Genomic DNA, 13,566 nt, shown 5'->3' with positions numbered 1-13,566 from the left:
AATTTGTGCACATTAGCAATCCTGTTATTTCTGGTTTTATACACATGAATTAAAGCTATCTTTTTGCCCTCTCTCTTTCTTTCACTCTCTTTTCCCCTTGGTAGGAATTTAATCAATTATCAGCAGAAATAATTCTCACCAAGTAATGTATTCATAAGTTTCTTTGTTATCTGTAATCACACCTTCAGTAAATCCTGCAAAAATAGTCTCCACTTATTTCCCTTATATTAATAATGGTTTTGCTTCTGCCATGCTACTTTGTGCTAGTCACTTGTAAAATCAGTTCTGCTTGAGCAAGGAAAGTTTCCTTCCAAGTTATCAGATGAATTATAATGACAATAACAATCATTTGAATAGCAATAATGAGTTAGCTTGAAAACTGATTATTAAATAAGGAACAAAATATGTCAATTATGAAGCACCAAGGCTATCCTCCCTCCAGTAAGGGAGGGGTGCAATTGTGTGCTGTAGTAGCCACAGCACTGGGCTTGGATCCAGAGCTCCTGGTTTCAATCCCTGTGAGTATCAGTGAGTGGCCTGCAGGCCTCTTGCAATCTGTCAGCATAACACAGCTCCCAAGGAAGTGAAAATAGCACGAAGAAAAAGCTGTGTGTGCTGCCCTAGGCTCCTTCTGTTAAAAATGGGATATACAAAATCTCCTAGTCCATAGTTGGAAAATCCATGGCTAAGAGTGTCTTCTTATCCGCAGACTTTCCAGTTATAAAAGCTATATTTTAGGTGTAGGTCTCTAGCCTGCACGTCCTCTTGGTGGTAGCAGCACAGTTGATCCTGTATGGCTGGGCTCTGCTGATCCCTTCCAGGGATGTTGCCCTGCCAGATTTTTTCCTTCTGCAAAATAATTTTCCTTCCCAGCTAACCCTGTACTACATTGCAAGAGTTAATACACTGAATTTCCATCTAAATTACAATGTAATAATTTCCCCCATTGTGATTAGTTGTATCGGATTTGAGGAAAAGTGTACTTACAACTTCAAACATGACAAAACCTTTTGAAATGAAAAGGGACACTATTCAATCAATAAGTTGAAAGGAATGAGAAAAAAGGACCATTACATAGCAGACTGGGAGTAGCCTTTTTCTTACCAGTCTGAGAACCATTTCAAAGACTGCTTCTGTGAAATGTGTATTACTCAACTACTTAACTGACAAGTTTTTCCAAGACCCAACAGGGAAAATTAGCTTCTTCAGTCTGATCAGAGTTTTTCTATTAAGACAAGAAGTACAGGGACTGTGCCCTGTCTTTTGTCAAAGGAGCCATCAAGGGATGAGGCAACGGATTCTGACTCAAATGAAGAGTGATTATACTCTGAAGCTGAAATACCAGTGGACTCAGAGATAACCTAGGCAGTCACTGAGAATCAGTTTCCAATACCTTGCAAAAGTTTTGTGAGCTTTGCTAATATGGTGGGAGATTTGCTTAGCAACATTAGGGTACAGCATCTGTTAAAGAGGGAAGACCATCGGACAAGTTTCAGATGCATCAAGTGATTGACCCTTTTGATCATTTCAGTTTGGGAGGGAGAAAAGGTACTCAGTTTGGAATCAACTTCTTAACATTCAGAAGAGCCCATGTGGTGTGGTGGTGAAGAGAGTTGGACTCCAATCTGGGAAGTTAGGACTCTACTCCCCACTTGGTCATGAAGCTCACTGGGTGACTTTGGGTTAGTCACTGACTCTCAGCCTCAGTCACAGGGATTGCTTGGCAATAAACTGCAACTATAGAAGCCACATTGGGTTCCTCACAAAAGGACAGAAAGATAGAACATCAATACCATATAGTAATAATGAAGTCACTTTCTCTAACAGTATTCTAACTTTGCGTGTTTCTTTTATTGATTTCTGCAATACTTTCTACTGGGCTTTAAAGAAGCCTAGATGGCCCAGCATCAACATTAAAAAAGGCTTTAAGTTAGAATGTTGGTTTTTCTGGGCTGCTTGGGAGGAGGCAAACAGTCATGACAATCAGGTACTTTTGGTGGCATTCATTCCAATTATTTTCCTAAACCTGCTTTGAGATTAGAACACATCTTTTGCATGTTTAGACATAAATATTATCCCATACCTCCCAGAAAAGCTGACTGGGGAATGCTGGGAGTTGTCAGACTTCTTTTTGTGCCTATGATTGTGGCTGCAGGGTGCTAATGCAGCCAGATGTGAATGCATGAAGGACAGGTAGAGCTGTATAAGTTAGGGCTTTCCCCAGTATGCTTCTCTTGCCAAGAGAGAGCGTCCGAGCTTTGTGCCTTCAGCAGGAAGATCTTAGGGGCACTGCAGGGTGTTCTGCTGTGCTGAACACACTGGAAGCTCCCCTACAGCCTGTAATCCTGCATTATTAGGCGTCTTAACTGTGCAGAAGTTTCTTCGCCATTTGACTGAATGCTGTCAGAGGGACCTTCATACCATGTTCTCTCAGTGTGGAATCAATGGGAATTAAAGAAGTGAGCATGAATGTGGGAAGAGGAGCGGCATGCGCAGCCTTGTGCCTCTCTCCCATTCTCAGGTTACGCTCTCATACATTCAGCTGCTAGCTTGAAAAGTGCTCTAGCCTAGAACAGGGAAAACTTCTCCTTGTCTACAACAGTGGCTGCCGCATTCCAGGGTTGGTCTAGGAGTCTTTCCCAGTGCTACCAGGAGATGCTGGAAATTGAACTTCAGACCTTCTACATGCGTACAGCGTGCTCTGCCAATCTGACCTTTCCTTCTGCTTCAGCTGTAGCACTCAAGATTCAAGAGAGGTTGATCTCTGCGTCCCATTACATTTTCTTACCCTGCCTCATAGTAATGTTCGATTTCTTTCTAGCAGCATATGAACAAAAGGAATTCTTTCTCTTGATAACTTTCTGTCCAACTCATTTCCAGGTGTAAACTTCTACAGTTATTCTCTGTTCAATACACAGAAGTGTATTTAATGCTTAAACATAAATATGAGACAATAACACATTTTGGCAAACTACTAGTTCTCAGCTGGTAAAAGGTTTCTCTGAATTCAGTTATCTGAAACATTTAGTCTCTGCTCACTTTGCTGTTTTACTCACTTTTTTTTCCTTTGGGAGCATAACGAGTAACATTTCATGACTGACTATTTCCAATTATAAGCTGAAAGGCAAGCATACCAATTCTTAGTTTTTGTCTCTTTAAAATCTTAGCTAAAGCACACACTGTTTCTTTTGCTGATAAATATAACCAGAGCAGTGAGAGAAAAAGTAGCAGCCTGTTTGCCCTGGCCATGACCTCTTGTTACTGCCCATATCTGTGTGAATAGTAACAGTAATATTATCAATCTTAGGTATATCACTTATGCACACAAACTGATTTATCCTTCATCTTTCATGTCCATTTTCCCCTACAGCCAATAAATTTACCTGGATTGCCATGTGTATATGGTGGTGGTGTTTCAAAAAGCAGATATTCAGAGCTCTCCAGGATATGCAGCTTTGCCTTGCAGTTCCTATTTAATGATCTCCCCTAAACAAGAACCCAGAGTTTAAAAAGGTCCATCTGAAGGTTTGCTGCCAGGCTTACCTCAAAGAAGTGATTGTGAAAGGTTCTGAGTACATATTCCGTCTCTGGTACGACATGCGGCCATCCAAGAGAGAGGCCACTGTTGTAAGTAGCACCTCCCTGGGAAGCAACATCCCTAATTCACAAGTGGAAAACTTGCCTTGGCTCAAGGGCTGATTCTTTCTGGGAAGCTCTCAAGTAGCGGGAGGGCAAAAGTAGCCAGGCATAAAAATCCAACATCTTGCCTCCTCCCCAAATTTTATGATTACCAATTTATAGTAGAAAGCTTACCTGCTCAGACGTAAGCATAAGCAGCATGCCTACTCACAAGTAAGGGTCATGCGGCTCCATGTCAACTCAGAAGTGAGCAGGAGTGAATCATTCAGCAGTACGTTCAAACAGCACTGCAAACACAAAGGTTCTGCATGAAGTGTGGCTCACAATGAAACAGGACTGAGTCTCACAGTAGTGCCTTCAAATTTATACTGAGCATTTATACTCAGAAGGGAGGATGAGCATCCTGCCAACTTAAAGTAAGCAGGGAAAGCTTCCATGTAAGTCCTCTCAAAAGCAAGCAGGACTGAACTGTTCAGCATCTTCACCTTTGGAGCCTGGTGAGACAGTTGCTGAGCAGTTCAGTCCCGCTTCCTTCTGAGTGATATTAGTGATAATTCCTGTTTTTGTAATTAAAGTATATGCACATTGTTAAACAATGTTTTAAGCTGCCTTAGCAAGTATAATTTAAATGTTGTACCCTTTCAAACGAAGAAGCAAACAAGCTGTGTTTCATCACTTTAGGATGAAGGGGTTTGATTTAGCACCCTTTACAGCTTGTGGTTTCTTGCACAAGTTCCACATGGGTGGGATTCAACTACTATCTCTTTCCTCAGCAGATTGGGGAGGGGAATTATTCTGACATCTCCTGCACAGAGAACAGGTTTGGGCACCCTTCAGAGCAGATTGGGGGTCAGTTGAAAGGAGAAGATTCTGATGCACAAGTGAGCGTCTGCTTGTACAGTATTGGCTGGAAAATGGGATGTTCTTTGCTGATAATAAGATCTTTTCTTTACCTATGCGAGGGGGTTGCGTTTTTGTTTTGCCTTCCTTTTTGCTTTGCTACAAGTTAGTATGAACTGCATTTTCACATGACACACATGTAATAGGGCTATCTTTCAAGATGATTGACCATTCCTATTTTACTATTCCCATACCTCATTGATACAAATGATTTGCCCAATCTGATATAGGAAACCTTTATCATTGCCTTGTACTAACTCACAGTCTTTCAAATTCCATACCTCTGCTCTGCTCCCTGCCACCCAAATACAGCTGTGGGATTATTATTGAATGTGTTTTCTTCTCTTTTTATTTATTGCAAGTGACTTCCCTGAAACTACAGATACTTCCCATTAAGGGTTTTTATCATGCTACCATGCATCCTCATTTACTACATTGCACAGTTGGATCTCATTAAATCCCTCATACCTTTCCATGTTTTTTGACCACTTCAACCATCTTTTTTCTTACTGCAGAAAATCCATTAAGAAGAAAAAGACAGATTAGTTGCACAGTGCCTTCTGATTATTCATGCTAAGGACCCACCCATTGGGAAGTATCTCTCTTTTTTCCTAAAGGTAGTCTAAATATACTGCTATAAAAATAAAGAAATTAATAAGAGAGATAAATAGAAGTCTCTGTCTACTGCAAAATGGCAGTGGTACAGTTCTCATCCCATTGACATAAATGGCATAACTTCTAGATCTTGCTACCATGCACATAACCATAAAACCTGTGAAAGAGAAGGTTTTCTGTGAGTGCCTTACAAACTATCTCAGAATGAAATATATTGGAGAATTCTAAATAAAACTAAATAAACTGTCTGAAGACTGAGTCAGCTTTCCAAACTTTCAGGAGCTAACTTAAATTGACCTGATAGAACTGATATATTTCACTCCACTATGTCATTTAGAAGAAGCAATTAGGTTTACTGCTGCTATACAGTATTTTACTTCTATTTACAGAAATTGATGTGTGCCATGAAAATTGGTATTACAGCTCTCATCCTTATTCTTCCAGGGTGCCATAAAATGAGAGAGATTATTAGCTGCCTGTTTACTTTGAACCATCCCCCAAAAGACCAGCTGTGAAAATTCAAAAACCAATCCTATCTGACTGAAGTTAGTAACTTTTTAATTTCCATATAAAAATCAGAATACCTTATCCTCTTCAACCCTAACAACAGTTTTAAGGAGAAGATACGTTGATAGGGGGTGTAGGGATGTGGAAGTAGGAATTCAAAGACAGCAAAATAATAATTATGTGAATCCGAACCTAGGTTTTCCCATTGTTTAGTACTCACAGTATTCTTTATTTTCAGTATAAAATTAGTCGTAGTGAAATAATTCAAATTTAACTTCCATGTTGAATTGTTTAAAGAAAAAATGTGTTAAAACAGCAAATCTCAGCATCTGAACAGCCGTGCCACACATTCCACTGAACCAAATGTGCGTGTGCTGCAGGAGGCTGTGCTCCGTGTGCCTGGATGATGTAACCATACCTTGGTTGTGTGAATATGCTTCAAATATGAAAAACTCCACATGGTTTATAGGCACAATTAAAATGGATTGAACTGATATATTAAAATACACTAACAATGTGATATATTAAATATACCAACAGTACTGTGTGTGTATGTGTATGCAAACAAGCCCACCTGAACAAGCTGGAGGCCTTCCTAAATAGAGTGGTCTTTGCCTGGCAGCAGCAGGACAGCAAAATGGGAACCCTCCCCTTGAAGAGGGACTTCAGTCGGAGAGCAGCCATTAAAGAGCCTTCTCTCAGGTCACCATGAACCATGCACAGTGATCGTGAAAGAAGGGCATCTCCAGAAGGTCTTAACCAGGCAGGTTCATATGGGAGAAGGCTTTCTTTTGGGCAACCTGGCACTATGGATCATAACTAGCACTTTGCTACCCAGAAATAGGACAGTAAAGCTGCTGTACCAAGAGATTCCCTTGCTCCTTGTGACTGGCCACAGTGTTCTAAACTAGCAGGAGTTTCTGAACAGTTTTTGAAAACAGCCCCACAGACAGCACATTACAGAAATCCAAAGAGATGTAATTAAGGTATGCATGACCATGCCCAGATCAGGTATCTTTTGGAGCAGGTATCATTGGCAGACTAATTCAAACACACTGGTGTAAACAGGTGCAGTTGGCACACAAACTAATGCTTGGTTTCCTCTGGGCATTCAAGTCCAGGAATACATGCAAGGTGGTTTCCTGAGTCTTCAAGGAGCATGTATTCCATCCAGCACAAGTTAGATCCTGATCTGATTTTGATAGATGAAAAGCATCTCTCTCTTGTCTGGATTAAGCTTCATACAGACTATTACAGACATCAGACACTAATTTAAAACCAGAACAGATTCTTTGTATTTAGATAGAAACAAGATAGGTCAAGTGCCATTGGTTTTTTGGTGGCATCAAATTTCAAAACTACAAATAATCTCTTCCTGTTTAAATCTATATATTAAACAGCATAAGGAACAGGACTGAACCCTGATGGACAGCACAAGCCAACAGCCATGGCATCAGACAGGGTTGTATTAGCACTGCCTTCTGAGATTGCTTCTCCAAATAGGTCCTGAACCATAGTGACTCCTAGTTCTGTCCCACACAGCTACCTCAGAGTAGCATGGCTATTGAAAGATGCCAAAAGGTCCAGTGGAACTAACATGGTATACTGCCTTTGTCCTTATCCCAGCGTAGATCACCACCAAGGTGACCAAAGTAATTTTTCTTCCATAAACAGGCCTCATATTACATAAAAATAGATATAGATAATCTGTCTCACCTAGAAATCACAAGCTACTGCATGTTCCGACATCTTACCCAAGAATGGTGTTTTGGAAACCAGTCAGCAATTATCCCATACCATGGGATTCAGTTGTTTTGTTAAGATCCTAACATATTTTGGAACAACCCTTCCCATGAAGAAGTATTTACCGCTATGTTTACCCACTCAGCCTTTCCCTCTTTTTATGAAGGAAGGAAGGATGAAGGTCTGGGACTCAAGTGGTTGGCATCACTTTTCGAAGGTCCTGTCCACATCCTTGGGCTGTCGAAACTGAAAAGTTTCCATGGTAACTCTGCAAGCAGGAACGGTTCTATATTTTGTCTGCAACAAATTGCAGAAATGGATCACAATGGTCTTTCGAGTGGCCCATCACTGCTTCTTGCTGGTCACAGCATAACAGACCACCCAAAAATGTCATTGCACAACTTTGAACAAACACAATAGTAATGGAGATGCATACACTTTCTTCACCCTCTTACTACCACTGTTTATTGTCTTCTTAGTTTGGTGCCACAGTAAAAATATTTTCACCTTCATTGGTTTGAATCTCTTTTGTACATCAAGTGGTAACAATGCCAGTTACATCCATGTACTTATTTAATCATTTATTTCATTTTATACTGCCCAAAAGCAGAAATGTTCAATTCCAGGTTATAACACAAAATGTGGAAAAATCAAAGGTGAGGAAGGGAATACTTTTGCAAGGCACTGTAAGGTACTTGAGGATTGCCTTCCAATCATATCAAAGAGATACACTTTTTTTACTCTTCTTGCATACTACTTCTGCCTTTCTCATTTTGTGTGTGTCCCCTAATGTATTGGTCAATCATCATTACATACATAATGCATGTTAGATTGCAGTGTGTGTCTTTAGTTTTGATTTTATTGCTATTATTTTATGTAAATTATTCCTGAAAAGTTCCATTTGCAAAATTGTGAGAGGATTTTAGAAATTAAAAAGGGCCTTTTAGTGCTCTTTTTTTCCTATTCTTTTTACTCCAGAAGCTCAGGTGTTCAAATGTTGTGCTGCTTACCACTTTTAAAATGGATGGTCTTTGCATTGACTAAAGGACTTAAAATTTAGCCAAGGTTACTTATTTTCTTGCAGAAGATAAGTGTGTGGCACATTTTATTTTGCTAGAGATTGTTCCTAACCTTCTCGTGAAATGTCAGTTCCAGACATTTTGGTGATTCCAGGAAGAGAAAATGTTGAAGGCTTTAAAGGCTTGTCAGTCTGAACTATCTTATACATCAACAGAAAGACAACAAAGAGTGTTATGATTCTTCAACCAGTTTTTTTAAAAGTCAGACCACAACATCTGTTAAGAAATATACTTAGAAGTACAGCAGAGATAACTAACATGGAGAAAAATTGAATCACAATGTTTACAGAGGGGGCATAAGACAGGTGCTGTATGTGCATCCAATCACTGCAACTTGTATGTGTATATTTGAAACTTCAGGATAAAAGTATTCATTCAATAACTGGCAGTTTAGATTAAAATCTGACTGTATAATGAAGAATGTCAGACTTCAAATTTTTACAAAATCCCATCTTTAGTAAAGATAGTTTAAGATTCTGGACTGCAATCAGTGTAGTCATAATTAATTTGTATTAAGATTTACTTTTTCTCTATTCCTCCTCAAATGATGGTCAATGGGTTGTCTTTACCTTTTCATTTAACATAATTCACTGAAAGTGTCACTCACAGTTTTCTTCCAGCAGGACCCACTAAGAGAAATGAAAAGAAAGTACTTTTTAAAAAATCTGGTCTTAAATTATATATTTCTGTTGTTTTCTGTAACTTAGTACTTTCAAGTATTGAAATAAAATAATACTGTATATTAAAGAATACTGTGACAAAAGAAACCTTCAGTCAGATGTTTTATAAATGTTCACAGGAGTAAGATAATGAAATCTTTAATTGTTTTGATTGGTCTTCTGTGCTTTATCTTCTTAGCTTGATTTGGAATTGGTAAGAATAATTGTGGATTTCTTCACACCCCTGATTAGTTCTTACTTTTGTTTTTTAATTTATTCTTCACTTAAAGCCGCATAACAATGGTTGAATTGCCCCAATGTTACTTAAGCATTTTAGTTTTTCTATCAAGCTACGTTATTAGCTTTTAATTGTGCAGCCTTATCCCAAGCAATAGTATTAAATCATTTTTCCAGAGCCAGTATAATGTGATGAGGCCTTGCTGAGTTCTCAGGTCTGTTGATAAACTGAAATTTCAGCAGTGATAGAGTAGGTATTGATCCATACTGCTGAAGAAAGTAAATATTGGACAGGTGGATGGGTACACTTGTGAGCAACAGGGGGGAAAACCCATTTCTGTATTTCTGGAATGCTAAAAATATTTTGAAGGTTGCAAATGAGTTATGGAAATTCCCAAATATAGTTACTGTATGGGTGGGGTGTGGAATGGGCAGTCAGCACTGATGAAGGATGCTGCAGTAGCGTCATGGAAAGGAATAGCTGTGTTTTCATGCTTTTCCTGGTGGCTCTTCATCCCTAGGGGCGAGCCATCATGCCAGTCTCACATCTCACATCAAGGCACTTTGAACAGCGAAGCACCAAGCCATGGTTGCTGAGAGTGGCTTTTGTGTGGTTAAACTGAACTGGCTTTTGCGGTCCTGCAAAGGCACTCACCTGTTTTGTATGACATAACAGGCAACCATAGCTGCTCATCCTTGGTGGATTGATGGGTCTTGCAAACTCTGTAGTTTCAGCAAGGATGGCATATTTTTCATGGACAGGCCACTCTGAGAAACTATGACTTGTTTTAGGTTGTTGACATCCACAGTTGTTTGTTTTACTGTGCAAACCCAGCAGGGTGATATTATAATGAATTTCCAGGAATAGCAAAAGAGATGTCCAACCAGAGCAGCAAAAACCTCAGCCACGGCTTGTGATTTTGCATGTGCCATCAGTATCTTCAATAATTCCTTCTCACTGTCTTGTGCCTACACCCCTAAATCTTGAGCAAAGGGCACCAGAGAGTGTCCTAAATATGTTTACAACAGTTTTATTTCTTTATTTTTGATCCCTGTGAAAGCCCACAGGAGTGAATACATCTGCTGTAACATTTCTGCAATGTCTACCTCTGTTTGCTGCTCTGCCTTGACATTTGCACAATTTATTCCCCTCCATTTACTATTCTGCCTTGAGATGCACATGATATTCCCTTCCATGTTGCTGCTTTGCCATGACATGTTTCCTAATGCTGCTAACTCTCTGTAACCCATATCAGGATATGACAGCTGGTAATGGAGGGCAGCCACGGGAGGGGCAGGGAGATGAAAATGCTTGGCAGCGGCAAGAGAAGGTGCTTGAGAGGGGTGTGAGCTTACTGCAGTGTAATGTGAAACAGCCTTTGTTTTAACAAGTTGCTTGCTAGCTAGAAAGGGAAAGTTCAAAGTGTGAGAGAGAATACAGGGATGCTTGGCCAGGTACTGGGGAAAGACACGCACAATATTGAAAGTCTCTTGGAAAAAAAATTAAGCTGGTAAATGCATTCATGCATTCATAAGGGCTCTGAAGGGAGTTGTCTGCTTGTTTGCAAAACCTGATGCAGTGGGTGAGGGAGCCACATGTGGCTGGCTGCCAGAAGAAAGGTGTTTTGCTGGCAGGTGGTCTTGCTTGCATGGGACATGAGGCAGCCTTTGAAGAAAAAGGTGTTTGCAGGCAGGGCAATCCCCAATACAAAGGATGACATTCACAAGGGCATTGACAAGAGAGCAGTATCATGGATAAATATTGGAGAGTTGGACTTGCATTCCTGCTCAACAATGAAATTCACTGGGGAAAAAGTTAATTTTAAAAAGCTGGCAAATGCATTCTCAAGTTCAGAAGTGTACAACGTGAAGGATGAGGGAAGTTTTTTTCAGTGGCCAGCAACTCTAGTGGACCAATTGCAGAAAGCTTGAGTATGTAGGCACCAAGATTACAAAGAATTTTGCCTCAGAAAACCTGTGATGCGGGCCAGAGCTGGCAAGAGGACTGATGAAGAATAAAGTGGGGAACAAGCCGTAATAACCCTGATCATATGCTGGGAGTATTGTGGCTTGTTCACTGAACAACTCACCTGTGGTGAGTTGTTCTTATGGTGGTTTAGTGTGATACACAAAACCCACCCTCTGTGAAACAAACAAGGGTTATGGCAACCTACCCTGACTGAGTTGTGTGAACCAAGTTACTGTCTCTGAAATGTAACCTAACTTGTAGGGCTGATGTGAGGGAGGGGGGATCAAATTGCCACATTATGCTTCCATCTACATTGTTATTCTGTGGCTCATTAATACTTGGGATCAAAATACAAACTTCTGACATCAGGTAAGAGATGGATGTGGAGGTTTACATAGCAGTTGGAAAATGGATTCTGAGGGGGATCTCCCACTTCAGGGACAGACCTCCCTGTCCTGGGAGAAGATATATAAGGGAGTATAGGATTGTATTTATTTGTATTACTTTTCTTTCTGCAGAAGTACACTCACATTACTACACAATGTCCATTCACCATGTGCCTACACAAGATTCTTTCAAAAATTGATAGAGAACAGTTTTGTTAGCATCCCTAGATAAAATGGAGCAAAGCACAGGCACCCTCATGTAACTCTGTGGAGGTCTAAATATTATTACATGGGTATCCTTGGTAGAATTCTGGATCAAACATTGAATGTGCTACTCTCATATCTGTAGCACCTCCATCATGTTATAGCACCAACCTGATGTCCCAAATGACACCCAAAGTTCCCCTTGCTGCTTCACAGTGAACTCTTTTAGAACTGCAGTGATCATGAACCACATCCCTGGAAGCATTCCTTAATCATAGAGTGTACATTAATAGCAAAGATCTATGGACCTGTAGTGTAAAATTATTCAAAAAGGAAAAGAGAGCCATAGGCGTGGTATCTAGTGTGCCTTCTCTAGCAGCAGGATGGCATGTGGTAAATTAAAGTCTTATAGCTTTCTGTCCAATTGGTAATAGATGTCACATTTTAACAAATACGTTCTTTCGTGCTGCATGTTCCAGCAGAAAGTCTGGGTACTTTGTCGCTTTTAAGATTGCAGCCTGGGGGTGCACTGAGCTGATTTGTAGTGTCTATAAACAGCTGCCCTGTGTTAAAGATGAGAGAGCAGCTCCATCAGTGGGTGGGTGGTTGAGTTCTATCTGCTGAAATAAGAAGCTGTAAAACGGTGACATCTGAAAGTGCACCTTGTCACTGACGTATCAAGCCAGGCAGAGGAAAATGAAGGCCAAGTGTTTGCCAGGGCTTAAAGCAGGCAGAAGGATAAGGCTGCCATCCCTTTTCAAAAAACTGGTTAAGGGCAGCCAGTAAAACCCATGTGAGACTCAATCAGTTCCAAGAAAGCCAAGATCATTGCTATATCATTCCTTACAGTTCTTAGGCCTTTCCTTGGAGACACTCAATGGGTTGCATCTAATAGTAGGATGAGCAGAAGATAGCTTCCAACCCTGGTCTTTGCCTTTCCTTCCTTTCCCTCTACAGGTGCTGTGCACAAACTCCAGAAGGTCTCCAGAGGGCTGATGGGAGGTGGGGAAGATCTCCTGAGTAAGCTGGTCTGTGCTGCATGGGACAGCAGTGGGAGAAGGAAGTGCCCTTCCTGCACACCAAAGCCCTGCAGCACAGTAACACTTTTCAGGGGCTGCTGGACCGGCTGTTTGAGGGACATAGGAGCAGGGAAGGAAAGCAAACAATCAGATGCATGAATTGCCTTCCACTCACACAGCCAGTATAACCCAGTATTTCCATACACATAATGTATGGAAATACATGTGAAAAATGTGGAAAAACACATTGAGTGTGTTTGAAGCACTTTGACAACTTTAATGTACTAGGTGAAGCATGCTAAATGAGGGTCTGTGTAAATCAATAATCCGCTCTATAAAGAGACTAATGGTTTAGTATGAATAACAAGGAAATGTACATGGTAACTAGTGTTCTAAAATTCTGTCAGTGTTTTTAAAGTTCACTGTCATAACTCTGTTTGCCTTGACCTTTATCAATGATACCCTCAAAGATTTTTTAGCTGCTAGTTGAGGTTTAACTTGACACAAGACCTTTAAACCCTCATTCCTTTTCTCTTGGTGCTGAACCAATATCTAATATACTTACTCCATCTTATTTCCCACTCCCATTTCCCTTTTTACATGTTGCTA

General features: G+C 40.3%; 1 protein-coding gene across 1 annotated transcript in view; it reads left to right on the top strand.

Moving 5' to 3' along the window:
* The window catches only part of NCKAP5 (NCK associated protein 5), a 640,837-nt gene that overhangs the window by 455,582 nt on the left and 171,689 nt on the right, over positions 1-13,566 (top strand). The gene's annotated exons all lie outside the window — the stretch shown is intronic.

This window comes from Varanus komodoensis, unplaced genomic scaffold (assembly GCF_004798865.1).
Source record: "Varanus komodoensis strain SLA01 unplaced genomic scaffold, ASM479886v1 scaffold32, whole genome shotgun sequence".
NCBI classification, from domain to species: domain Eukaryota; kingdom Metazoa; phylum Chordata; class Lepidosauria; order Squamata; family Varanidae; genus Varanus; species Varanus komodoensis.
The sequence above is the reverse complement of the archived record's forward strand: the minus strand, read 5'-3'. Positions and strand labels throughout refer to the sequence as shown.